The 26,084-nt window shown below is 36.4% G+C and overlaps 1 long non-coding RNA gene across 2 annotated transcripts in view; it reads right to left on the reverse strand.

Moving 5' to 3' along the window:
• Nucleotides 1-259: 259 nt before the first annotated feature.
• LOC115231986 overlaps nt 260-26,084 on the reverse strand; it is a 42,492-nt gene continuing 16,667 nt past the window's right edge. The window contains exons 6-10 of one of the 2 annotated variants that reach the window (XR_004997784.1): nt 16,605-16,763; nt 4,197-4,325; nt 3,706-3,855; nt 2,787-2,908; nt 260-620 (exon numbers count right to left, since the gene is read on the reverse strand). This is a non-coding gene — a long non-coding RNA (uncharacterized LOC115231986). The remainder of the gene's footprint in view (nt 621-2,786; nt 2,909-3,705; nt 3,856-4,196; nt 4,326-16,604; nt 16,764-26,084) is intronic. The other variant, XR_004997785.1, reaches the window with a different exon arrangement.

Raw genomic sequence — 26,084 nt, forward strand, 5'->3', positions numbered from 1 at the left:
AATTTTCGGTTTTTCTATGTTCCAACAAACAGTCAGGCACTGAAACCTGTTGAAATTGCATTATTGTGGTTAGAGCGTCGAGCTTACGATCGTGAGGTTGTGAACTCGAATCCCAGACCGGGCTGCGTGTTGTGTTCTTGAGCAAGGCACTTTATTTCACGTTGCTCCAGTTCACTCAACTGTAGAAATGAGTTGCAACGCCACAGGTGCCAAGCTGTATCGGCCCCTTTGCCTTTCCCTTGGATAACACTGGTGACGTAGAGAGGGGAGGCCGGTATGCATGGGCGACTGCTGGTCTCCCATAAACAACCTTGCCCAGACTTGTGCCTGGGAGTGTAACTTTCTAGGTGCAATCCCATGGTCTGTGTCGTGACCGAAGGGGGTCTCAGGTATTGTGGATTAGAGTCTCTCGGTTGCATAAGGTTGTATGAAAAGGTAGAAAGAATTGTTCTATACAAGAAATATATTTAATGTTAATAAGTGAAAATAGGATTTTATTATGCAAAATATGATGAAAGACGATTCTTGGAGGGATTCTTTATTTCTTGGAGACATTCTATATATCGATTCTCAATTAGAATTTGGTTTCTGCTGTTCTATCTCATTACCAGAACTTCTACCTGGAAGCGTAAATGAGAAAACGATATAAAATATATCTATACATATATACATACATGTATAGATATACAAACATATACATATAACATTCCAATATTACATCTTGTAATCGAAAAATGAAGTATCCAATACTTAGTATAATGTTTATATTTAGTTCCTTTCCCCCCGGACTCTACTTCCATACAACTGTAATCCTTTGATGACCTCGGCTTCTTAGAGCCACGCTCTTGCTTGATGGGACTGGAGTCATTGCAAATTAGTAGTCCCTGAGGCGTAGAGCCGACCAGGTCAACCAGTGATTCACATTGCAGGCGACAAGATGGCAGCCTCTCTGCATCCTGGTCCCATGCTAGCATCTCTGTATCTTGGTCCCATGCCAACCTCTCTGCATCTTTGTCCTGCGCCAACATCTCTGCATCCTGATCCTATGCCAGCCTCTCTGCATCTTGGTCCCATACCAACCTCTCTGAATCCTGGTCCCAACTCAGCCCCTCTACTCATTTCTAAATTTTTCTCCTTGGTATGCAGTTTCCGGACATAACAGCTTATGATTTTACAAGCCATGAGCATATAAGTCGTTGGACTGACTAGCTGTCCCACCTTCGAACCAGGCGGGTAGGTGGTGTTGATAAGTCCGTAAAATGGCGAAACATCGATTTCTATCAATCCTAAATGGGATTGAAGGTAAGTTATCTCGCCTGTCCACGGCTCTAAGGTATTTTAACACCGGTGACATGAGAGTTATATACTCCGCTACGCCATTGCAGCCACCGGAAAATGCACAAAGCATAAACACTAATATATGTATTTAACAATATTTATTGTACTAGAACTTATTATTTATTAGTTGAGGCTATGTAATTGTAATAAAGGAAAAATTATTAAGCCTTCATTGTCTCTAAAACTCTTATAAATTCCAATTTTAACTTATTTTTATCAAAATATCGTTCTTAAATTTCTTTTATGAGATAAGGTTTCATCTTCAAGATTTAATCACAAAAGTGACATCTTAGAATGCTGGATGGAGTTTTTAACGTCGCTGTTTTTATTTCTGGAAAGAGTACAGCTGCAAATATTTGCAGCTACACTTTCTACAGAAAGTTTAATCAGGCATTAACCAAACCATATTGATTCCAGTATCCTTCCATATTTGTTGAGTTCTGTTGAAGAAATCCAAAGCGGATTAGAATTTGTGATAATAATCAGCTTTTGATTCCAAAAGCGATTGTAATTCCTTACACCATTTCTACCAAATATATACAAGCATTATCTTCTTTCCATTCAAGTATTTCCTCCGAATTTCTTACTTCATAACTTTCAGGAAAGTAGGTTTTTTTTTTAGTAAATTTCTCTTCAGATAACTTTCAGATGATGTAAACTATATTGGAATTTGGTTTTCATCCTAAATTCATGTTTTGATGATGTAGAATACAATTAAGTTTGGAAAATTACTTTTTAGGCCTATTCCACTTTTTTCTTCTGGGATTTGTTAAATGTATTTTTTTCATAAAATGCATTTTTTCATAGATATTGGCAGTTTTTGAAATAAAACAAATAATCAGCTTTGAATTTGTTGATATGGCTATATGGAATCCTATGATTCTTGCTATTTCTAGCATACTAAATGAGGATGGGCTCCCTTTCTGTTTGTTTAAAAAGGGAGCCATAAATTTAAGTCAACATAACAGCCGATTTCTTCATGTCTTTGAATGTTTTGTATTATTCCGAATTTGTTTACCGAGCGCGTAAATACGATGAAACGAATAAAAGGTAGAAATGAAAATTAGTCGTAACATACCAGAAAGTTTACACAAATCGGGAACCAAATGTGGGAACATAACTTAGCGACTGCAATTAGTAGTATTAATAGCAGAGGCAGAAACACTAGTTTCAGCATTATATTGTTCTATGCTTTTTCTGAATTATCAAACTATAAACTAATTCTACTTAAATACACAAAGTAGATTATCCTACCTCCTTTTCTTTTTTCGTGTCATGATAGCGGTGGTCACTTACAAAATCCTACACTAAAGTATCTGTCCAGTTTATATTCTGGAATTCTTTCCTCACCCATGTGTTTGCTGCAAACATCAACCACATCGAACTTACCAGCCTCTCTATTTGTATCTAAACAGTTCATAAAAGAAAATCGAAATTGAAATGCTTACTTGAAACAAACGTGAATTATTACTGTAAGAATAAGACAGACAAATGATAATCCACAGCCAATGTTGGATATAACAGATAAGGATTTATCATTTTTCCTATCGTCTTCATTCCTGTAGACATCCTACGATAGAAACAAACAACAATAGTTTAGCTCCTCTTCGTCCTCTTTTCTCATATGTTAGTTAACACTTATATAAACGAATGTGTACAATGTTGGTGTAGGAGATGAGGACGACTGCATGCTGTATTATTAATGTTCCTTACAACGCTGACAATAATAGAGACAATATCAGTGACCTGACTGTTTAATCTCCGTCCTTGGAATATCAGTAGAACTCGTATGGACTTAACTAACATGTTTGGTAGTTCAGCTTTTCCTTCAGGCTGGAATATTTACCATAGACAGGGGAATGGTTTACTGTTGTAGGTAGCAGAGGTATTAACAGGCAGGTATTGGATAGATGTATATTCTATGTATATTGCTGACATGAAAGTCTGGGGTGAAGAAATCCCATGAACGAGAGGAAAGATCTTGTAGCAGAATTATGAAGGGACCAAAGTTTAATGTCTGAGCAACAAACACACCTCAACATAAATGAAGAGATTTAAATTAAGAAAGATGACCCTGACCATCTCTACGCCATTCACATCAATGCTGGAGGAATCGCCATGCATTGCATTAAGAATGGTGGCTTCGTACATCTAAAAGCCATCATCCTGAGTATAAACTCTAAACAACAGCAATGGCAACAAAAACAACAGCGACATTTTACAATATATCAACCTTATATATTTACCAAGATAGCCTCCAACACAAAGTCTTGTGGATATGTTATTGTAAAACTCTTTAAAATTATTGATGCATTTACATAACTGCCAAATTACAAGTAATTAACAACTGGTCATAATGTTACCAACCATTAATAAGGCAAAACTTGTAAGATGGTCGCAGGAACAAACTACTTTCTTTCCAGGTACATAATCGGATATTTTACAGCCTTTTGTTGCCCAATGAGGATCCTCTCCTGAAGTTTCCTCCCAGGAAACACATTCTGGGTTGTCGGCATTCTGAAACAAATTAATTTCTAATAATTTAATCAAATCACTTTCTAATTAGAGTACATGTAATTATGATGTCTCTTTTGACTTACAAAGAAGATACCAAGGTCATTAATGTTTGGTTGGTATTGACATTGTGAACTCCACCTCGGATGCTGTGACATAGTTTAACTGACCATTTCATCTTGTTTATAGATCTTTGTCTTTTCTCATAATTTACACTGCATCGTCATAACAACGGAAGAACACGATATTGGATGCAGTAGTTCAGGAAATATTTGATGAAATATAAAATGATGTGATGGTCACGGCTGGGATGTGATGGTATGAACATAAACAGCAACAATTACCTGGTTTATTAAATTGAAGGATATATTAATTGGTTCATCAAGGTTGCTTATTGAAACGTTGGGGATACTGGCACTAATAATATGGCTGTTAATTTCAGTATTTCCTTTGGCACTGGAGTTTTGTGTTACCTGTGAAGAGATGTTATTAAGTAAATTAATTTATTCAATGGAAAACATTATTAAAGCATGAAACGATCAGACGTTAGTATTGTTTTGTTAAGGTTATTTCTACAGATATAAAATAGAAATTTTAGCCAACACTGATTTTTGTTACAACGATTCGTATCGGGACGTCAGATGTAACCTATGAAATCGAAAACAGGAATGTGTAATGCGTATATATGCCATATTGTGGAGGGCTTTTCCTCTTCATCAGCACCGGTCTAACCCATTCTCGCCTCCGAACATATTGCTTATATAGCCACCGCTTTCAGTCATTGGATATACCAATTAACATACTAAACGCATTCCTGAAGCTGGTATGTAAATATTAATGAGTTGTAGGTAGGTGGTATTTCTTTATGCAACCATGCTATACTAGAAATTATATTAAATGTATTTTTTAAGTCAACGCTATGTACAGTGCTTTTTACATTACTTTGTGAAGGTTATTTCTACAACATTTCTTACCAAGACGTCAGATGAAAAACAATGAGATCGAAGATGAAAATGGGTAATGATTGTATTTATCATATTTCGGGGGCTTGCTCCCCCTTTCATCAGCACTCATCTATCCCATTACACAATCGTTACTTTAGTCAGCAGCACAACTTAATGCAATATATATTAGTTTCAAATTTTGGTCTGAGGCCAGCAATTTCTGGAGGAGGGGTAAATCGATTACATCAACCCCGCTGCTCTTATTTCATCGATCTTGAAATGATGGAAGGTAGAGTCAACCTCGGCGTAATTTGAACCCACAACATAAAAAGGAACGAAATGCCGCAAAACATTTTACCCGGCGTGCTAACGACTCTGCCAGCTCAACAATCTATAATAATCGTTTCTGCTGGAAGCACAAAGCCTCAAATCTAAAGGAAGGGATTAAGTCGACTACATTGACCCCAGTGCCTAAGTGGTACTAACTTTATCGACATCGTCGGAATTTGAACTCAGAACGTAGCGGCAAACGAAATACCTATCTCTTTACTGCCCACAAGGGCCTAAACACAGAGAGGACAATCAATGACAGACAAACGGATTAAGTCGATTATATCGACCCCAGTGCCTGTTGGTACTTATTTAATCGACCCCGAAAGGGTGAAAGGCAAAGTCGACCTCGGCGGAATTTGAACTCAGAACGTAACCGCAGACGAAATACCCCTAAGCATTTCGTCCAGAGGGTAATTTCAAGGCCAGGTTCAATAACCACACTTTGAGCTTTAGGCACTGGAACAAAAGAAAAGCGACACAATTATCCAATCATATTTGGTCTTTAAGAGATAAAGGTGTCGATTATAACATACAATGGAAGATTTTGGCCAGATGTAAGCCCTATACCAACGGCAGCGGAAGGTGCGGTTTATGCGACATGGAGAGATGGCTTATCTAGAAAAGCAGCTTAGACCCTACCACATGTCTAAATACAAGGACAGAGCTTTTCGGATCATGCCCACATGTGACTAAATTTCTGTTACGTTTTTGGTCCCCTAAAGAAAACGGATAGAACATGCTTTCTGTGTAATGTCCCAAGAAGATTTTATATATTTTTATATATTTTTATATATTTTTATGTATTTTTATATAATTTTTATGACGAAAAATGCGAGCGATGTATAAGTACGCAGGCAAAGCAGAGTTATAACAGAGTAATTTCCCTTCATTTTTAACGGTATTTTTTCATAACGTTTTCAAATAGCCAGATAACCGAAGAGATGGTGTTGTGGATTTCCACTTCGGCATCTGAAACTCAGAGTTTTATCTTGACTACCGAGTAATGTAACATATTGTATATATATATATATATATATATATATATATATATATATATATATAATATATATATATATATGACTATCCCTAGTCTCAACAAAAATTGTTTAACACGCAAATTCACATAAAGAATCTTGCAAGCCAAATACAAAACGAAATATATGTATGGCGATCGAGCTAAATCTGCCAATTTTCATAAAATGGAAAGGAAAGTACAATATCCTTTCCAAATATTAAAGTATTTTCAAAACTCAAAACAATATCCACAAGGTTATGGCTAAAAAGTAATAGTTTACTCCAAGTACCCATACTCAGTTCCCACCACGGTCGCGAGACACCTCCGGAACCTGACAAATGCGTTTCTTACCGGGTTCCTGGTTTTTGAAAACCTCTCTAATCTTAGCAACCAGCTCAGCCTTGCTCCTACAGGCAGGCAGGTAGGCAGGCTGATGTCTTTCTCAACCTGACCCACACAGGTCAGAAATTGGGGTTAATGAAATTAAATTCTCTAACAATATCTTCTGACTCTTTTCCAGGGATTTTCCAAAGGGCCGCGTCCTGCTGCCACACTTATTGCCTTACAGCAGCTATCCTTCCCGGTAAGTAGCCTTTTTCGAATTCAGCTTAAGACTCTGTTCATAGGTTAAACTATGACACAGGCCCAAGAACAAGTGGCTGACAACAGGGGAGGATGCAGGGCTACACCTCTTTCAATGTGTTTGGGTGACAGTACAATATAGACAATGGTAACGAGGTGACAGGGTGTGCCATCAAGGTAAGACGAAGGTAAGTATAAAACGGAACAGGGGAAAAGAATGCGTAGTGAGTAAAGAGAATGGCAGGGGGTAAAGTTGGGACAGGAGGTGAATTGTGGGAGTGATGAAAAGAGACAGAGGTGTGGTTCACAGTAAACGTCATTATGGAGCAGAGGGGGTTGCTGAGAGACAGAAAGACAGAGAGAAAAAGAGGAGAGAGAGAGAGAAGTGGTTCAAGAAGGAGGAAGTGATAGTGGTGGCACAAGAATCATGGTGAGTTGATACATATATATGTGGAAGCACTCCGTCGGTTACGACGATGAGGGTTCCGGTTGATCCGAATCAACGGAACAGCCTGCTCGTGAAATTAACGTGTAAGTGGCTGAACACTCCACAGACACGTGTACACTTAACGTAGTTCACGGGGATATTCAGCGTGACACAGAGAGTGACAAGGCCGGCCCTTTGAAATACAAGTACAACAGAAACAGGAAGTAAGAGTGAGAGAAAGTTGTGGTGAAAGAGTACAGCAGGGATCACCACCATCCCTGCCGGAGCCTCGTGGAGCTTTAGGTGTTTTCGCTCAATAAACACTCACAACGCCCGGTCTGGGAATCGAAACCGCGATCCTATTACTGCGAGTCCGCTGCCCTAACCACTGGGCCATTGCATGGCCCAGTGGTTAGGGCAGCGGACATGGTGGTGATCCCTGCTGTACTCTTTCACCACAACTTTCTCTCACTCTTACTTCCTGTTTCTGTTGTACTTGTATTTCAAAGGGCCGGCCTTGTCACTCTCTGTGTCACGCTGAATATCCCCGAGAACTACGTTAAGGGTACACGTGTCTGTGGAGTGCTCAGCCACTTACACGTTAATTTCACGAGCAGGCTGTTCCGTTGATTCGGATCAACCGGAACCCTCATCGTCGTAACCGACGGAGTGCTTCCACATATATATGTATATATATATATGTATATATATATGTATATATATATATATATATATATATATATATATATATATATGTATATATTTATATATATGTATGTAAATACACGTGTGTGTTGTGTGTGTGGAGGCGCAATTGCCCAGTGGTTAGGGCAGCGGACTCGCGGTCGTAGGATTGCGGTTTCGCTTCCCAGACCGGGCATTGTGAGTGTTTATTGAGCGAAAACACCTAGGAGCTCCACGAGGCTCCGGCAGTGGGGTGGTGATCCCTGCTGTACTCTTTCACCACTATTTCTCCCACTGTTTCTTCTCTTGGCCTGCTCGGTTACCCAGCGGGGTGGCGTTTTCGAACGCATTATGACCAGTGATGTGTAACAACATCTAATGGTCTGGTCGGTCACGTGATCATGATATATATATATATATATATATATATATATATATAATAATAATAAATATTAGGGAATATATCCAAATTTACAGGGAAAAAAAATCAGATTTGGGATTAAATCCAATTTTATAGTAAAATATTATAAAATATTATTTGAGACAAAACCACTATTTTGCAAAAAAACAACAAGGAAAGACTTAATCAATACATAAAATTTAATAAATAGTCAAAAAAACCGCCACTACAATCGTTTCTTGTCTTGATCGACAATCTTCAGGTGGACTTCCAATCTAAAAATCAAAATTTTAAATATAAAAATAATAATTTTAAATAATTAAAGTATAAATGAAAAAATATAAGTATATAATCCATATATAACCTATATATAATCCATATCGAAAATATAGACAAATTACCACGAATTCCCTAAAAAAAAAAACCATGATAAAACAAAACTCTTAAAAACATATAACGATAAAATCTCCCTTTGCTAAACTCTATAACAAACCTATAAAGTAAACCCCCTAACCTAAACATTCACACACAAATACACACACGTAAACCACAGACTCACGACTTATACACATACCTAGATAAATCTAATTGTATATTAAATAATAATTGTGATATTAACGATGTAGTGTATAAATGTATAGTTACATTACATGATAATAACTTTAAGAATAATAATTACACAAAAGCGGTTTATATAGGTTCTACTTCCTCAAAAATAAAACTAAGAATTGCACAACATATGAATCTTTTAAAAATAAAAACTTAATCAATTCAACCGGACTTAGTAAGTATATTTGGAGTCTTAAATCACTAAATATTAATATAGTTTAATATGGGAAATAATTTGTAAAACTAAATCATATAATATAGGAGCTAATTGTTGTTATTTATGCTCTAATGAGTTTAAAGAAATTTTATTTTATAAGTATGATAATTTACTTAATACTGGGGAGGAGCGCAAAATAAAATGTAGACACAAGTTACTTTACTTATATAATAAGTTTCATGATAAATAGCAATAATAGTTCCCTTTTAGGTTATTTTAGTTTAGTTTAAATTAGTTTAGATGATATATTGGTTATGTTGTCTAGGATTTAATTATAGTTAGTCTTTATTGATATTTCTTTGTTTTAATTAGTTCATTTTTAATGTATATTAATTTAGCAGTTTATGGTACGTTAAAACTTTAATAATTTATATTAGATTTTTTTATTTTTTATTTTGTATTTTTATTTATTTTATTTTATTATGTATTTTTATTTTGCATTTGTTATATGTATTTTGAGGATATATTTTATATGGTTTGGGTGTTATTTAGTGGTGTTTTATTGAGTTTTGTATGTATGTGTGAATGTTTAAGATCCCTTTGTTTTTTGTTTTTATTTGTATGTTGAATTGACAGATTTTATTTGGGTATTGTCTTTTATAATAAAGTACACACCCATAACAATTATAAGTGCCCACTTCATTCGTTGTACTTGGGTTTGCATGTGAGCCTCAGCATATGCACCTAACGGCCACTCCAGCCCCACATGGATAAATAAACACAACATCCCCTAAATAATAAAAAAAAAAAAAAAAAAAAAAAATGGGAGTAATCCCATTCACACCAATTATTTGTATACAATTATACACACTTGAATAATACATATAGCCCTAATACCCATACATACAACATACTAATAATCCCAACTAACCACCATCACAAATGAAACCCACACCCATACAATGACAAAACTCCCCCATACCCTATTTACACCTACATAGTAATCTTAATATATTCTTCCATACATGGACGCAAGTGCGTGAAGCACATGAACATAATTAGTACGTACAACCCCTAATGCACACTAATATATACGTATCAAGCTCGACCTCCACAGTGATAAGTTTACACAATCACACCCAGATGGGTGAATTGCACAACCAGTGAATGCTCACACATACGGGCGCGATTACATTGTTGCATATATCGAGCCAAAATAGTATGCATATGTACATGTGAGGGGTACACGTAAATGAAGTGAGCGTGTACCCCCTGTATTTATACCCGTGCGTGAATATACACATGGAGACTACCACACAGGTACAAATGTGTTTAGAAATGGGAGCCCCATCACTACACTTAATGTATACTCTCACCCATCCGCACGGATGTGTAAGTGTATCTCCGGTGTATATGTTGAGGCTTATATTTAGAGTTATTGAAGGGAACGTCGTTGAAATTGTGAATGAATGGGTAGAGTTGGGAATTGTAACCGGGTGGTGGACTAGTGTTGTTTGGAATTGTGAATGGATTAGGGTGGTAATGAGGTAGGCATTGAGTATGGGTTACTGTAAGTTGTTTGTTAGAGTTACTAGGGTGAGCTAAAGCTCATAAATGTATATAATTGATTTTTCATGATAGTTTTTAAAGAATCCATTCATAATAAATTTTTTTTAAGTAGCGTTGGTTTGCTACGTGTAAATAGTTTTTAGTTCCATTTATTATATTTCTCCATTCATACTATGAATGACGTTTACTTTCTATGGCGCGTATTCTTTTTTTACATTAGTTATTTCCATGGTAACGTAATTTTGTTTGGTTTTTTAACGGTTAAGAATCTAATTTCACTTCATAATTTGTAACTGAATTGTAAGTATGTATTTGATTTATCCTTATGTCATAATATTATTTTTGATATTCTGGTTAATTACGATGTATTTATTGTTGTTTTCATAAGAGTGTTATGTATATGAGATTGGTTGTGAGTTTTTAATTGTATAATTAATTTATTTATCTGTATGAGTGTGGGTGTAAATATTGTTGTATATATCGAGTTTTAGTGAGTATGTATATGCGTATATGTGAGGGAGCATATGTATCTGTTGTGTGTGTGTGTTTTGGCGTGTGTGTTGTGTTGTGTGTGAATGTGTATTTGGGTTTGTTATTTAGGATTTGGGATGTATGTGTTAATTTGTCTGTGTGGGGAGGGAGTGGTTTTTGGTGTATATTGAGGTTTATAAGTTAGTATAGGTATGTGTATAAGTCTTGGGTCTGTGGTTTACGTGTGGGTTTTTTGTGTGTGAATGTTTAGGTTAGGGGGATTGCTATATAAGTTTGTTATAGGGTTTAGCAAAGGGAGATTTTATCGTTATATGCTTTTATGAGTTTTGGTTTATCATGGTTTTTTTTTTTAGGGAATTCGTGGTAATTTGTCTATATTTTCGATATGGATTATATATAGGTTATATATGGATTATATACTTATATTTTTTCATTTATACTTTAATTATTTAAAATTATTATTTTTATATTTTAAAATTTTGATTTTTTAGATTGGAAGTCCACCTGAAGATTGTCGATCAAGACAAGAAACGATTGTAGTGGCGGTTTTTTTGACTATTTATTAAATTTTATGTATTGATTAAGTCTTTCCTTGTTTGTTTTGCAAATAGTGGTTTTGTCTCAAATAATATTTTATATATATATATATATATATATATATATATATATATATATATATATATATATATATATATATATATATATATATATATATATATATATATATATATATATATATATATATATATATATATATATATATATATATATATATATATATATATATATATATATATATATATATATATATATATATATATATATATATATATATATATATATATATATATATATATATATATATATATATATATATATATATATATATATATATATATATATATATATATATATATATATATATATATATATATATATATATATATATATATATATATATATATATATATATATATATATATATATATATATATATATATATATATATATATATATATGCATATGCATATATATACATATATACATACATATATGTATATGCACATGGCAGTGACGCGCACACGTGCACAAACAAAGAAAGAAACAAAACGAGCGCAAATCCCTAGGGGGCAGAGTGAACGACTATTGAAAAAGTTGCAACACACAACGAAAATTTTAGAAAATTAGATAAGTAAATGAGTGGAAATCGAACCGGTGAGTGTGTTAAGCAATAAGGCACTAAAAGGGAATGGCTCTCCCCAGATACAATAAAATATGCTTCAACATACGAATTCATATAAAAAATCTTCTAAACCAAATACAAAAACAAAATGTTTATATATGTGTGTATGTGAGAGAGAAAGTGGGGGTTCGTTTTGACTTATCTAGGCTTAGGTACCCAGATATTGGCTCCACAAGACCTTTTCGTTCCAGCAGGTCAAATGACCTTGTGATTAGCCGAATTCGTTGTTGTACTGTATATTTTACTCATAAGGTATTGGAATCTTACATATATACCATTCTGCCTGAAAAATGGATCTACAACTTCAATATCCCTACATATCTTGCATCTATTTTCTTTCCTCCACCTCACTCTTTATTTTGTATCCTATCTAAACTAAATATGACTTAACCATCCTGTCACACAGTCTCCGATGAAGGGATATAATTAATAAATATCCTAGAAACAGCTGTGCGACCTTCTATCTATAAATGTTCCAATATCTACACACCCTTGGTTTTTTCATCTTATTACGATAAAAATTCTTATATATACACGCTGACATAGAACCAACTTTGAACCACTTATTCGCAAATTTACCGAACCTGGAATGGTCTGTCTATAGCACTCATTCAGCATTACCTGACAGCTTTGTGTCTCAATGACACCATTACCTCTTATAACCTCAATTTTTCGCTATATATATATATATATATATATATATATATATATATATTATATATATATATATATATATATATATATTATATATATATATATAAAGTATGTATGTATGTATGTATATATGTATACTAGTTTAAAAGCCACTCTACCGGGCTTTTAAACTAGTATATGGGTTTTAAGCAAGTGTGTCCGAATGGGAAGATCTGCAAACAGATCTCTGACTTGTTTTGGAGAATTTGTTGCAATTGCTTCCTCCAGAGTCATATCCCAATGATGACCATATTCCTCGCCAAAAAAATATTATGTAAAAAGAAATGGCCGAAAATAATCGCAATAATGAAAACATGGGAATCCAAAATTTCCAGATTCCACGTCCAGATTCAGCCCGGAATGATTTTAATTTACTCACACATTTGGTGTTTAGATTATAAAACTGTTATCGTACAAAAAATGTGTCGCCAAAAGGACTCGAGGGAAGTTTCTGGGATCCGTACGGGATTACTAAGAAGCTGTTCACTGAACCGAAGAGTTGAACTTTATCATGCACGAACGAAGAATTGGATGTTCATATGAAAGAAACCTAAAGTGATCCGCATCGTTTCCAGCCACAGTCACTTCTAAATGGGCAAAAGCATCTCTTAGAACCTGATATTGAATTTCACACTGGGGATATCAAGGAGAAAGAGGTGAATGATTTCGTGAGAAAAGCTAGAGCAAAGAGTGCCTCAGGAGATGACGGCGTCTCGTATAAAGTCTACAAGTACTGCAATCGTCTGCGAAAGAAGCTCTTCGTCCTACTCCGACAGCTGTAGCGCGAAGAGACTCTTGTAGAGGATTGGTGTAAGGCAGAAGGCATATACCGGCCGAAAGAGGTCAATGCAGAGACTATGAAACAGTTTAGGCCGATATCCTTATTGAATGTGAAAGACAAGATCTTAATACGAATTCTCTCGAGGAGAACAGTGACATATTTACAGAATAACGGATATGTTGATGAATCTGTTCAAGAGGCTGGAATCTCTGGGATGCCTGGATGCGTTGATCACTGTTATATATATATATATATTTAATATATTATTATTATTAATATAAGGAAATTAATATCCAAACTCATCATAAAGATATACTCGTGTGAAAGAACTTATTGTATTAAAGATATATATAAATAAATACATCTAAAAATACGAAAATAATGTATAAAATAAATTTGATAGTTTAAAAGTTTTAAATTAATTATTTAAGCATCTTACGATCGTTTCGCAGAAGAGCTGTCCCTATAATGATATCCTATATTGATAAGCATTTATAGACAACTCTTCTGCTCTTCAGAGATATAAAATATGAATATTGTATAATATATCGAATGATGTTTTTTTTTCAAAATTTGAAGTAAAATTTTAAAATAGTCTTTGTTTGAAATGCAAAATAAAAATTAAAAATTACTACTTTTGATGAGAGTTTTTAAATCCATATATATTTCCTTTGATATTCTACTGCGATAATCCATAATATTCATACTCAAAATCCGTCATATTATCTTGTATTCCAGTATAGTTTCTTTTCAATTTGGAGTGGGTTTTTTCCCATTATTTCTTCAGTTTTTTACCATTGCCTAGCTACTGACATGAGACAGGAGTTCAAGGATGGTAACTTCTTTTAAGAAAATAATGGAGAAAATAATGAAGAAAGACGCGATGCTGTCATCACTAAAAGCATTTTTTTCTTAAGGTGCCAAGAAGGAAGATAGTGCGCGTGCGAGCGTGTGTATGTGTGTGTATATGTGTGCGTATGTGTGCCTATGAGTTCATGCACTGTGTAATTTCGGTGTTTTCCATTGAAAATAAAGTCAGCTTTCTTTTAATTTCGTGTCTTTGTATGAACAAACATTAGTACAATATTTACAAATTAGAAAAATAAGACCCACTGTTACAGAGATGAGTATCATGTTATAAATAGTGAATCAGAGACAACATGTATATATGTATATGTATTAAAGAAAGCAAAAAATAAAACAAAAATGATAGTGTTCAGTATGTTGGCGACGGGAATTTCTGTCAAAGAGACATGGTTAAACAAAGTTGTACAACATTTCCCTCTTCCTCTCACATACCCACTTTCTCTCTCTCTCTCTCTCTCTCTCTCTCTCTTTCTTATTATTAATCCCACTGCCACCATCAACACTACTACTTTTAATGAAACATCAACAACTCTCCCTAAATTTCTTTATCTCTCTTTCCTTCTCTTTTTCTTTCTCTCTCTTTCTCACTGTCTGTCTTCGCCACCGCCCTCACAGTCTCTATGCCTACTATTACTCTCATCCCAGCATGAGGAATAATAGAAGTGTATTTGAATAGTGAGAGATTGGGTCTAAATGTGACACACTGGCACACATATATTAGTATTCGTATCTATTATATTAGATTCTTAGAAAATCTACCCCGCTTTAAAAATATAAGTAGTGTGGCAGATTCCTTTGACTAATCCCATCAACGTGGTGCCCCAGAATATCCGCAATCCACTGACTGGAGCAAGGAAAGATAAAAGATAAAAGATGAAACATATGTGTTTGCTATTTGTGTTCCCGTGTCTTAATATCACGCAAAAGTTGTAAACTTGAATCACCGTCATACAAGCGGGCTTCTATGTTTCTTGAAAACCTTTTCTGTCAGAGGAACAGTTTTCTTCGCCTGAAGCAGGTGATGTTTGGTGTTTGTAACAGCATCTGACCATAGAAAATCTGTGTCACTGAATTCTGCCCGACCCATGCAACCGTGGCAATATGGACGTTAGAAGAATGATATTATACATGGGTGCGTATGTGTATGAGTGTGTGTGTACGCGTGTGAATGTGTGTGTATGTGTGTGAGTGTGTGCGAGAGTATATGTTTGTGTGTAATGCGTGTATGTGTGTGTATATGTTTGACTGCGTGTATCTGTTTGAGTGTGTTTATGTGTGTGAATGTGTGTATGTGTGTAAGTGTGAGAGTGAGAGTGAGTGAGTGTGTGTGAAAGAGAGTGAGAGAGAGAGAGAGAGAGAGAGAGACGTAGAGTGAATGTGTGTGTGTTTGTTTCTTTGCCTTTATGCGTTTCTCACAGAAGTTTCTCCTAAGTGACTTGGTGTATTAAATCAAAGATCTTTATGACAAAATATTGCTAAAACTGTTTAATATTTGTATTTCATTTACAAATGTTGTTCACATTTTTTACTTTAATCTTATGCTGTTTCAAGAGAATGTTGTGATTTAATTGACACCCGGTCAACCTCTGCATGAATCAGCATATGTTTAGCTTGTTTAATGCCTTATATTGGAATAAAGAGACTGGATTAACTGAGGATGTCTGGGATCTTCGTCGCTTTGTAGCGGTCAAATCAAAGTGAAACATCGTTGATGCCCTCTCTGTGTTTTTAATACACTAAATTCCTTAAGCGAAGTCTATCCGAGACAAAACTCAGAACAAGCGCCGTTCTGAGTTTCTCTATGCATTATAAATGATCTACACACAAACTGTCATATATAGATGAGTACATACATGTAAACATTGGCAGTTATGTTGTATTAATATTGTTTCAGCCATTATAAAAAAAACCGTATCAATGAATTCGTACAGAAAGAAGAAAAGTTTTGTTCCGTACCCTATAGAGCTTATCATTCCTCATGGAGTAAAATACTACCCTTGCAAGGGTTGATCTTTGTTCGTCTTCCAGATGTTTTGGTAAACTCTTTGGTAAGGAAATAAAGGAAAGTGTCTGTATATCATCTTGTTGTTGGTCAGAGTATGAGTGGTTATAGAGCTGGTAGAGAAAAATAAAATGAAAATTGAAATTCATAAATAATAAATAACACTACGACAACTGTTGCTGTTGTTATTGTTGTAACCTCTTCTTCCACAACAACTTCAATATTACAACACATATCATAATAGCTAAAACTATCAATACCAAAAACTACCACTGTCTCGTTCATAAGCAACCATTGGGGGGTTCTGTAAGAAGCACACATACAACCAAATACATGAGTATACCCCCAGAGCTATACATAATTACACATTGACACTAATGTCCATTTCACTGCATTGGTTGACGGTATATATATATATATATATATATATATATATATAAGGATAAGATCGATATTTAAATACCAATCTTATCAGGTGGTCAGCATGGGAATAAAGAACTTCAAAGGTAATAATTATTTAAAATTATAATTTAGGGTATCTAAGAGATGCCACCACGCGGGAAATAGCAGCCAAAACTTGACGCTAAAATCACATTAAATATTCATACAGCACCAGGAGAGAAGACAAAAAGACAAAATAAATTAGCAAAAAAGTTACTGGATAATTCCAGATCCCGGATTTCTGAATTTGCATAAGAAATGCTTTGCCTTCATCAGTGGAATACACTGAGGTAGCGCATAAATACAAATATATATATATATATATATGTGTGTGTGTGTGTGTGTGTGTGTGTGTGTATGTAAATGTAAAATGTGACAATTATTCGGTAGCCATGATAAAACTCCGAGTTTCGGATACCGAGGTGGAAATCCACGCCGCAATCCTTCCGGCATCCGAAACTCGGAGTTTTATCATGACTACCGAATAATTGTCACATATTACATTTACAGATACATTCCTATATTTACATAATATCCAGGTCTCTTTCATTCTTTTGCTGTCTTACCATTTTTATCAATATATATATATATATATACAACAAACGAAACATATACGAACGTATACATACATATATATGCATGTGTGCACACGACCAGTTTAAATTGTCCGCCTTAAAACTCCTCGTGCGATATGATCAGAATACCACCGCAGTGAATATAATGACGAAATAAATATATAAATTTATATAAATAAGGATAAGATTGAATTTTTAAATACATACATACATACATACATATACATACATACATACATACATACATACATACATATACATATATAAACACACGTTTGTATGTATGCATATAATCTCACCCGCGAGTGTATGTGTGTATTGGTTGACGGCAGCTGTAAATACATATAAATAACGTTGTTCCGCTCACCATTGTTACCATATTTATAACATTTTTTCTAAATATTTTGACCTGCAACTTCATTGAAATCTATAATTTTCTGTCTTCCATCAGTTTCTCCCATCTATTCTCCTCATGACGTTAATATTTCTGCAATGACTGGTTTATTTCCATGCACTGTGCAATCTTTCCATGGCAACTCATGTCGAAATCAACTCGTTTAACGCTTCAAAAAGTATCAAGCTGATTGACTTTTCTGTTTCGCCGAAAACCATAATACCATGTTAAGTAGGATAGATGTAGAAAACAAGGATATAGAAAAGATGATGGAGAGGCAGAAGAATTTGAAAAGATAATTAACCTAGTATCTCTTTAACAATTAGACTCATTAATATAAGTAAATATAAACAGAAGAGTCGTCGTCCATAGACAAAGTTGTTGAATGGTTAGTTTTGAGAGTCTTGCATTTTGTGGTCGCCACAGAAATTCTAAGCCACTTAGTAGCAGACAGGTTGTCTACACATCACAAGAAATGTTTTATAGTGAAGAACACAACTTTCTGTACTTTTCTGTGGTTGTCTTAATAATTTGTCATCAAATATATTAAGATTTAAAAATAAATATGAAAGATCTTTTATAACGAGACTACACTGTTGTGTTTTGGACATTTAACTGGACGACTTTTGGTGTTTAATTGCAAATGCATGATATTATATATTAATGGACGTATATATAAATGTTGAGTGGTGAGAACGGACTGTATTGGTGTGTGTGTATGTATTTATGTGTACATATAAATATGAATCAGTCTGCATGAACGAGAATGTGCATATATGTTGAGAAAAAAACTGGGCAAAATGAATGAGATATAAGGTGCAAGAGAGAAAGAGGGCGTCGGCACTGGTATAGTCAAGAAGGTTGGGAGGCAGTAGTGAAAAACCAACCTGCGATTGCTGAGTCTCTCCCTGAAAATGACCCGAAAAGAATCGTCATTCTAAAGCAAATTTGGATTTTAAAAGCATATCTTCATTATCTATTCCCACGGATTCAATCTGTATCTGTCAAACCTCCCCACCAACTCATCTGCACATCACCCACACTACGATCACCCCTGACTATGGCATAATTCCTCAGTTGCTCTAATTATATAGGAGCCGAACTGCACATATTCCATCCCCTTTTGTGCTACTAATTATCCCTTTCCTTGGAATCACTTCTTTTATCCCTCATCTAACACTTCTATCACATACAAACAACAAAGATTTTGTTACAGAAGACCAAATAAGTGTTCCTCGCTTATTTTGCTATTCTCATTTTAAATCTATAATTACATTTTTTTCTATAATGTCTGGATTTTGTGTGAAATGCCAATCACTTAATAAGATTTCTTACCACGTCCAGATTTTGGTTTTAATAATCTTAATGCCAGTGATATGGTGTTTGCTTTTCAAGGTGAAAGCAATTTTTGCTTGACAACTATATGCAGATTCTAATGATTCTGATCAATAAAATTTATCCCGAGTTAGCCACACTGAGTCAAGAGTTGCCAATTGCCCAACGGTCAGTTGCTGCATGACAGCCAAGTAGATTCGTTGTTGAAGACAGCAGTTCACCAGAAGAGTTTGATAGTGAAATAGAAATAGGGGAAAGAATGGCATATATTTTCCAGATGCAACTAGCTCCCTACATTTGGGAAGCCAAATGGAGTTAAATGACATAGTGTCCAATTTGGAATTATTAAAAGAAAAGGTAGAGTTGCACGGTTCCAGACCTCAAGATCGGAATTTTCTCCAGCGAAACTCCAAAGTTCCTATTCGCCATCTGCAGTTTTCATCATTTTACTTAGACGAGGACAACATTTGTTTCTGCCACGATATCAGTGGTTTGAGGGAAAGGATTGACTTTTGCTATGATCCAAAACTATGGAGACTGTCTATTGACTCTAGGGAAGCTTGTCTTAAAGCTCTATTACTGTACAACGGCAATGAAAGTCTTTCAATATCTTTAGCCACTGATCTTAATGAGACTTATGAATTAGTGGAACTGCTACTAAGCTTCATCAAATATAAGGACCACATATGTAGTATTTGTGACAACCTTAAAGTTGTATTATTACTTCTTGGGTTATAGTTGGGCTACAGAAAGCATATCTGCTTTTTGTGTCCATGGAACTGCAGAGATGAAAATACTACAAAAAACCTGATTGTCCAGTTCTAGATGAACTGAACATGTTGTTGTTAAACACAGTGTGAAATACCAAGCACTTATTGACCCTCAGAAAGTCCATTCTCTACCACTTCACATTAAACTTGGCCCTTTGAACAATTTCATGAAGAGTATGGATGATCAATGTACTGGTTTCCAATAATTAAAGGATAAATTCAAAGGAATTTTGACGGATGCTCAATTAGAAACTGGAGGTTTCACTCAACCTCAAATCCGCAGTGTCATCCTCGACTCATCGTTTACATTTAATTTAAATTAGCATAAACTGGGAGAATAGACATCTTTCGTTGGAGTTGTCAAAAATTGTTTTGGAAACTACCAAGCTGAAATCCACTGTGAACTCTTAGAAAACGTTTAAATCTTATGACAAAATGGGATGCAGAATGCATTTGAAAATACCTTATTTACATTCTCATATTGACTTCTTGATGGCCAACCTTGGGGCTGAGCGACAAGACTGGTGAGCGCTTCCATCAACAGATCTCGGGGAAAACTGATGCCAAGTTAATTTCCACCCAAATATGATGGGTGATTATTGTTGGTTCCTGCAGAAGGAGAACCCGTCTTCATGCAAATGACAAAGTAAGAGGAAATACCAAAGTTTCCCTTAGGAACAGGAAGTAGTCTTTCGGTTGTAACAAGAAAATACTAACGCGCTTTGGGTGGTTGGTTGGGCGGAGGGATGGTAATTCCACCAACGGAATTTTGTTTTAAGCTGGAAGAAGGGTGAAAGGCACTCCTGGTCACAAATTATTTAAGTATGGCCTGGGAAATTACTTAGACGGCTTTCGTAACAGGAGAGGATGAGAAGAGAATTAAACAGAAGGATTTCTATGACACAAAATATGGTTGTGATAGAACAATTTAGATCTCAGATGTGAAATTAGCATTGGATAGGAATCAGTAATTAGCGTGTGTGTAACAAAGAAGTTGAGGTTTGTTACCTTGCATTATCATCCTTTTGTTCCCTATTTCCAATGAACGTTTCTTTGCCCTGAATACCCTCTTACATCTGCCATCGAAATCCCTTTACTTTTCGTCACTCAATATATCCAGTCCTACGTGCCTCTTACCTCTATCTCTGTCACTGTGCAACTTCTCTATCCTCTGCACTTCGCATTATCTCACTATATCTTAACTATCAATGGTTTTATTTAAATTCTTGCTCCCCGCCGTTTTCTCTTCTTTTTTTGCTTTGTCACCAATCTCCTCCTCCTCCTCTATTTCCATTACCTTCCCCAAAACTGAGATTCTCCATTGCCCACCCCTCCAATCATGTCAACCACTCACAATTCAATTACATCCTCATCTCTACCAACTATCACTCTGCTTTCACACTCACCAACCGACCTACACACGCATTCTCGATTCTCTCCCCTATTTCTTCTCTGTCCCCCCCTTGTATCTTGGTGGTACTCTCTGACGCCTCATCTCCGCTCTCCTTCTCTTTTTCCATCTGGGATATCCATGCATCTCCTCCACCGTAAGACGCATAGTCTTATCTCTCTATTATACTTTAACCTCCCGATACTTGCCATAGAGGCACCTCCCTCAATACTGCACCCCTCCTAATCTGTTAAAGGGATTGTCGTGGGCCTTACTTGGTCTCCTCACTAATGCTGGTGCCAAAATACAACTCCCAACATACTTGGTAAAATGGTTGGCTTCAGGAAGGCAGTCCAGCCGCAGGAGTCAGGCAAAATCAGACATTGGAGGTTAATTGCAGCCCTCTCACTGGTCGGATTTTGTCGAATAGTCGAACCCATGCCAGCATGCAATACGTTAATTGATGATAATGACAATATATTCATACGCATATACACCCATCTAATACATAAATGTACATCAGTATGACACAAGAAGAAAGATGTGGAAAATAAAAGATCCTGCAATTAGGAATAGATTTAGAGAAATCTACAGACACTTATCAGAAAAACTGATACTTATGGTTGCAAGGAATTCGATTTAGACATTTGTACTTATAGGTGAAACCTGGACATTTGTACGAAATTTCTAGCTCAATGCTACGGAACAGACACGTGGCTGGAGCAAAGTCATGACTAAACCGAAAGATATTTGGTGGTGAAACGTTACGGTTGGTAGGTCAGTAAAGGCTAAGAGAGACATGGAAAGCCAGGAAGGAAGATGGTAGTAGGGAGCGATATCGCATGTTAGAAGCGCAGCTAAGGGACAGGTATATTTAGCGAGGGATAAGACAGAGAAAAGGGGATTAGTGCTTGTCCAGAAATGTGAAGATCAGAGGCGCAAAGGTGTTTAGGATCGCGGGACTGAAAGAAGGAACCAAAATGTCTTTTATTGATAACTGTTTTCAGAGCAATGACGGTGTATTCGCCATTGCCAGGGAACTCAAAATAGGGCCAAGGAGTGCAACAACGAGAGGTTGCTCAGTGTGGAGAACTCATGCGAGAAACTTGAAGAGATAGAAAAGTGCAAGTCCATCAGGGACAGTTGTGAAGATACTCAAAATAGCCGGTGAGGTAGGGTTCAAGATAACCACCCGGATACTTATTCAAATTATTACAAGATGGAATCAGACTCAATGAATAGCTTAGCTGTATCGTCGTAAAATACCACAAAGTTAACGAAGATACCTCAGATAAAAGTTGTACATGAATCAAATTACCGGATCAGGTTATGATAGTCATAGCACAAGTGATTTGTGCTAGGAGAGACCTAGACGAAATACTGGAAGAGGTACTATAGATGTAACCTTTTTGGTGGGAGGATGCAAGAGAAATACTGAACTAAGAGTAAACTATTATTTCTGGCCTTCCTTGATGTGAGGGAGGCATTTCTTAAGGTACCACGTACATTATTCCGGTGGTCACTAAGAAAACTAGGCGCTTCCTAAAGCCTATGTGATAGCTGTACAAGCCATATACAAAAGTTCAGTAAGAAAGTGAGAATCAACAACGACTTTAGTGGAGAATTTAGCGTGAAAGCTAGAGTCCATCAATGCTCAGTCTTTAGTCCTTTTCTATTCAACGTTGTCTTATAGACCATCACACAGGAGTTTAAGGCTGGCTGTCCACGGGAATTTCTACATGCTGATAACCTAGTTGGATCTATAGGAAAAATTCCAGGCATGGAAGCTAAACCTTGATTTGGGAGTTTTTAAGGTAATCTTAGCAAAGGTAAGAGTTTTAGTAAGCAGAAAAGAAGGCAGGACCCTGGTATTTTCAGGGAAACAACATTGCTGTGTATGCCGAAAAGTTGTAGATATACTCTCCATACGCTGTACTTAGTGTAAGCTATGAACAGAAGAGAGATGTAGTGACGTAATGGAATCGCAGGCAGACGGCAGGTATATAAGCTTCTCGTGGAATATTACGTGTTATGAGTTCATGAGAAATAGTCTCCCTTGAATTGCTGAACGACTCACTAGAGTTGATCGATTGCGTTACCTCGGACATGGTTGCTCGGGAATTGTTGTAGCCAGAGTAAGAAAAGGCTGGAGAAAGTTCAGGGAACTACTACCGCTTCTGGCAACAAAGGTCTTTCCTCACAGAGTGAAGGACAGATTGTTTGATGCTTAGTGTCAGAACGGCAATGCAACATGATAGATTGACATGGGCTTTGAATGAAGAGGACGGGAAAAGACTGGAAAGAGATGAAGCAAGCATGTTCCGTTGGATGTGCAATATGATTGCGCTTAAACGATGGGCTGAGAGAAAAACTTGGCTTTAGAGGAATGGTATTTAGTGTGCAAGAAAGAAGAGTGCGCTGGTATGGAGACGCGATGCGTTTGGATGAGGACAACTGTATAAAGAAGAGCTGATCACAAAATGTGGCTGGAACTTGTGGACGAGGGAGACTAAGAAAGATATTGGAGGAAATGGTGCAGGCTGGCCTCAGGACCCTGAGACTCACAGAGACGACAAAGGACTTGGATGTCTGGATGTGGTTCTAGAAACGACACGCTTATCACGGCCAAACTGACGCTTGAAAGCACTATGTGTATATATTGTATATACGTGCTCAAATACACATATGTATATTATATATTATATATGTGCACAATATATATATGTATATGTGCACAATATATATATATATATATATATTAATATAAATTAGGATAAGATCGTTAATTTAAATTAGATAACGATCTAATCAAGTGGCCAGAATGGAAATAAAAACCTTCAAAGGTCATAATTATAATTAAAATTATAACCAAGAGTATCTACGAGATACCGCCATGCTGAAAATAGCAGCCAGGATCTGACTCTAAGATCACATTAAGTGTTCACAATCTCCTATTCATATCGAGCCTGCCACCGCTTCTTCTGAGGTGCTCTGCCCCTCATACCACTTCTTGTTTTCCAAAACTTCGCGCTTCGTAGCCATTCTTCATTTACGTCAATATTATTCTCTCCATCAAAACGCTCCACTGATTTCTTCTATTCTCCCCCACACTGGACCCCTGAATCCTACCCGCATGCACTACACCTTGTTCTCTGTCTCTCTCTCTCTCTCTTTCCTTCACTATCTCCTCTAGCCTACCCAAACACGTAATCTCTCTGCTGACCTCCGCTTGGCAACTCTATCATCTCTACCATCTTGTTACTGCTTTCTTTTGTCATTTCTCTCCCCCCCCCAACCATTTCATGCACTATTATCCGTCCCTACCCGCTACACTCACCCTTCATCTCTATCCACTCCTTACATACGTGGTCAATCTCTACAATCCCCGCAATTTCCTAATCCATAAACTTCGCGATACCCCCTCCATTCGCACCCCTATTTTCCCTACCCCCATTCACCTCTACTCATCTCATACCTTCAGCTTCACCCTCTACATCTCATCCCCTTTATCACTTCGCATCTATTACTCATTCATTTCTCAATCTTTCCACATAAATGTGAGTAACCGTGTTGCTCCTCTGCAACAAGAATCTCTTCTGCCCCAAATATATTCTCTCATACCACAACCATTATCTGCTAGAATAAAGCTCCTACCCGGGGTTTCCTACGTTTACAAGCTGCATGGCGTCCTCACTTGTGCCATGAGTAAAGGCAAAGAACCCCTTCTTTCATCAATGACCATGGGATTGCGCCCAGGAAGTTCCCCTCCGAGGCACCAGCCCGGGCGAGGTTGTTTGTGGAGTCGTTCATGCATATCGGCCTCCCTCCACACCAATGTTATCCAGGGGAAAGGCAAAAACCGATACAGCTTTGCATCAGTCACCTCGCAACTCATTTCTACAGCTGAGCGAACTTGAGCAACGTAAAATAAAGTGACTTGCTCAACAAAACAACACACAGCCCAGTCTGGGAATCGAACTCATTACCTCATGGTTGTGAGACCAACATACTAAAGACTGAGCCATGCGCCTTCAGCACTGCCAATGGCATGCGAAAGGCATCCAGTCCGCTCTGTAAAGTGGGTGACGTTAGTGGGGGGGGGGGCAACAGCCATCCGCAGAAATCAAGCCAAAGCTGACACTGTAGCACAATACAGTCCCTGGGGAGACCGGATTCTGTCAATCCATTCAACTCACGCCAGCATGAAACATGGACGTTAAATGATGATGATGATGAGGAGGAGGATGATGATGATCATGAGGATGATATAATATAGATGAAACTCGCACAAATGATGATGATGTAATATAGGTGAAACTCGCACAAAATTGTTATTGTTTTCTGATGAAGCAAACGATTAGAAAAATAATGCCGTCAGTTGTAAGTTCTAATTATTAGGTTAGCATTGCAGCTGATTTGTTTAATCTGTATGCTATGTATGTGAGTGTGTGTGAGTGTGTGTGAGTGTGTGTGTGTGTGTGTGTGTGTGTGTGTGTGTTGTGTGTGCGTGTGTGTGTTTTATATTTAAA

This window comes from Octopus sinensis, unplaced genomic scaffold, assembly GCF_006345805.1.
Source record: "Octopus sinensis unplaced genomic scaffold, ASM634580v1 Contig19036, whole genome shotgun sequence".
NCBI lineage: Eukaryota > Metazoa > Mollusca > Cephalopoda > Octopoda > Octopodidae > Octopus > Octopus sinensis.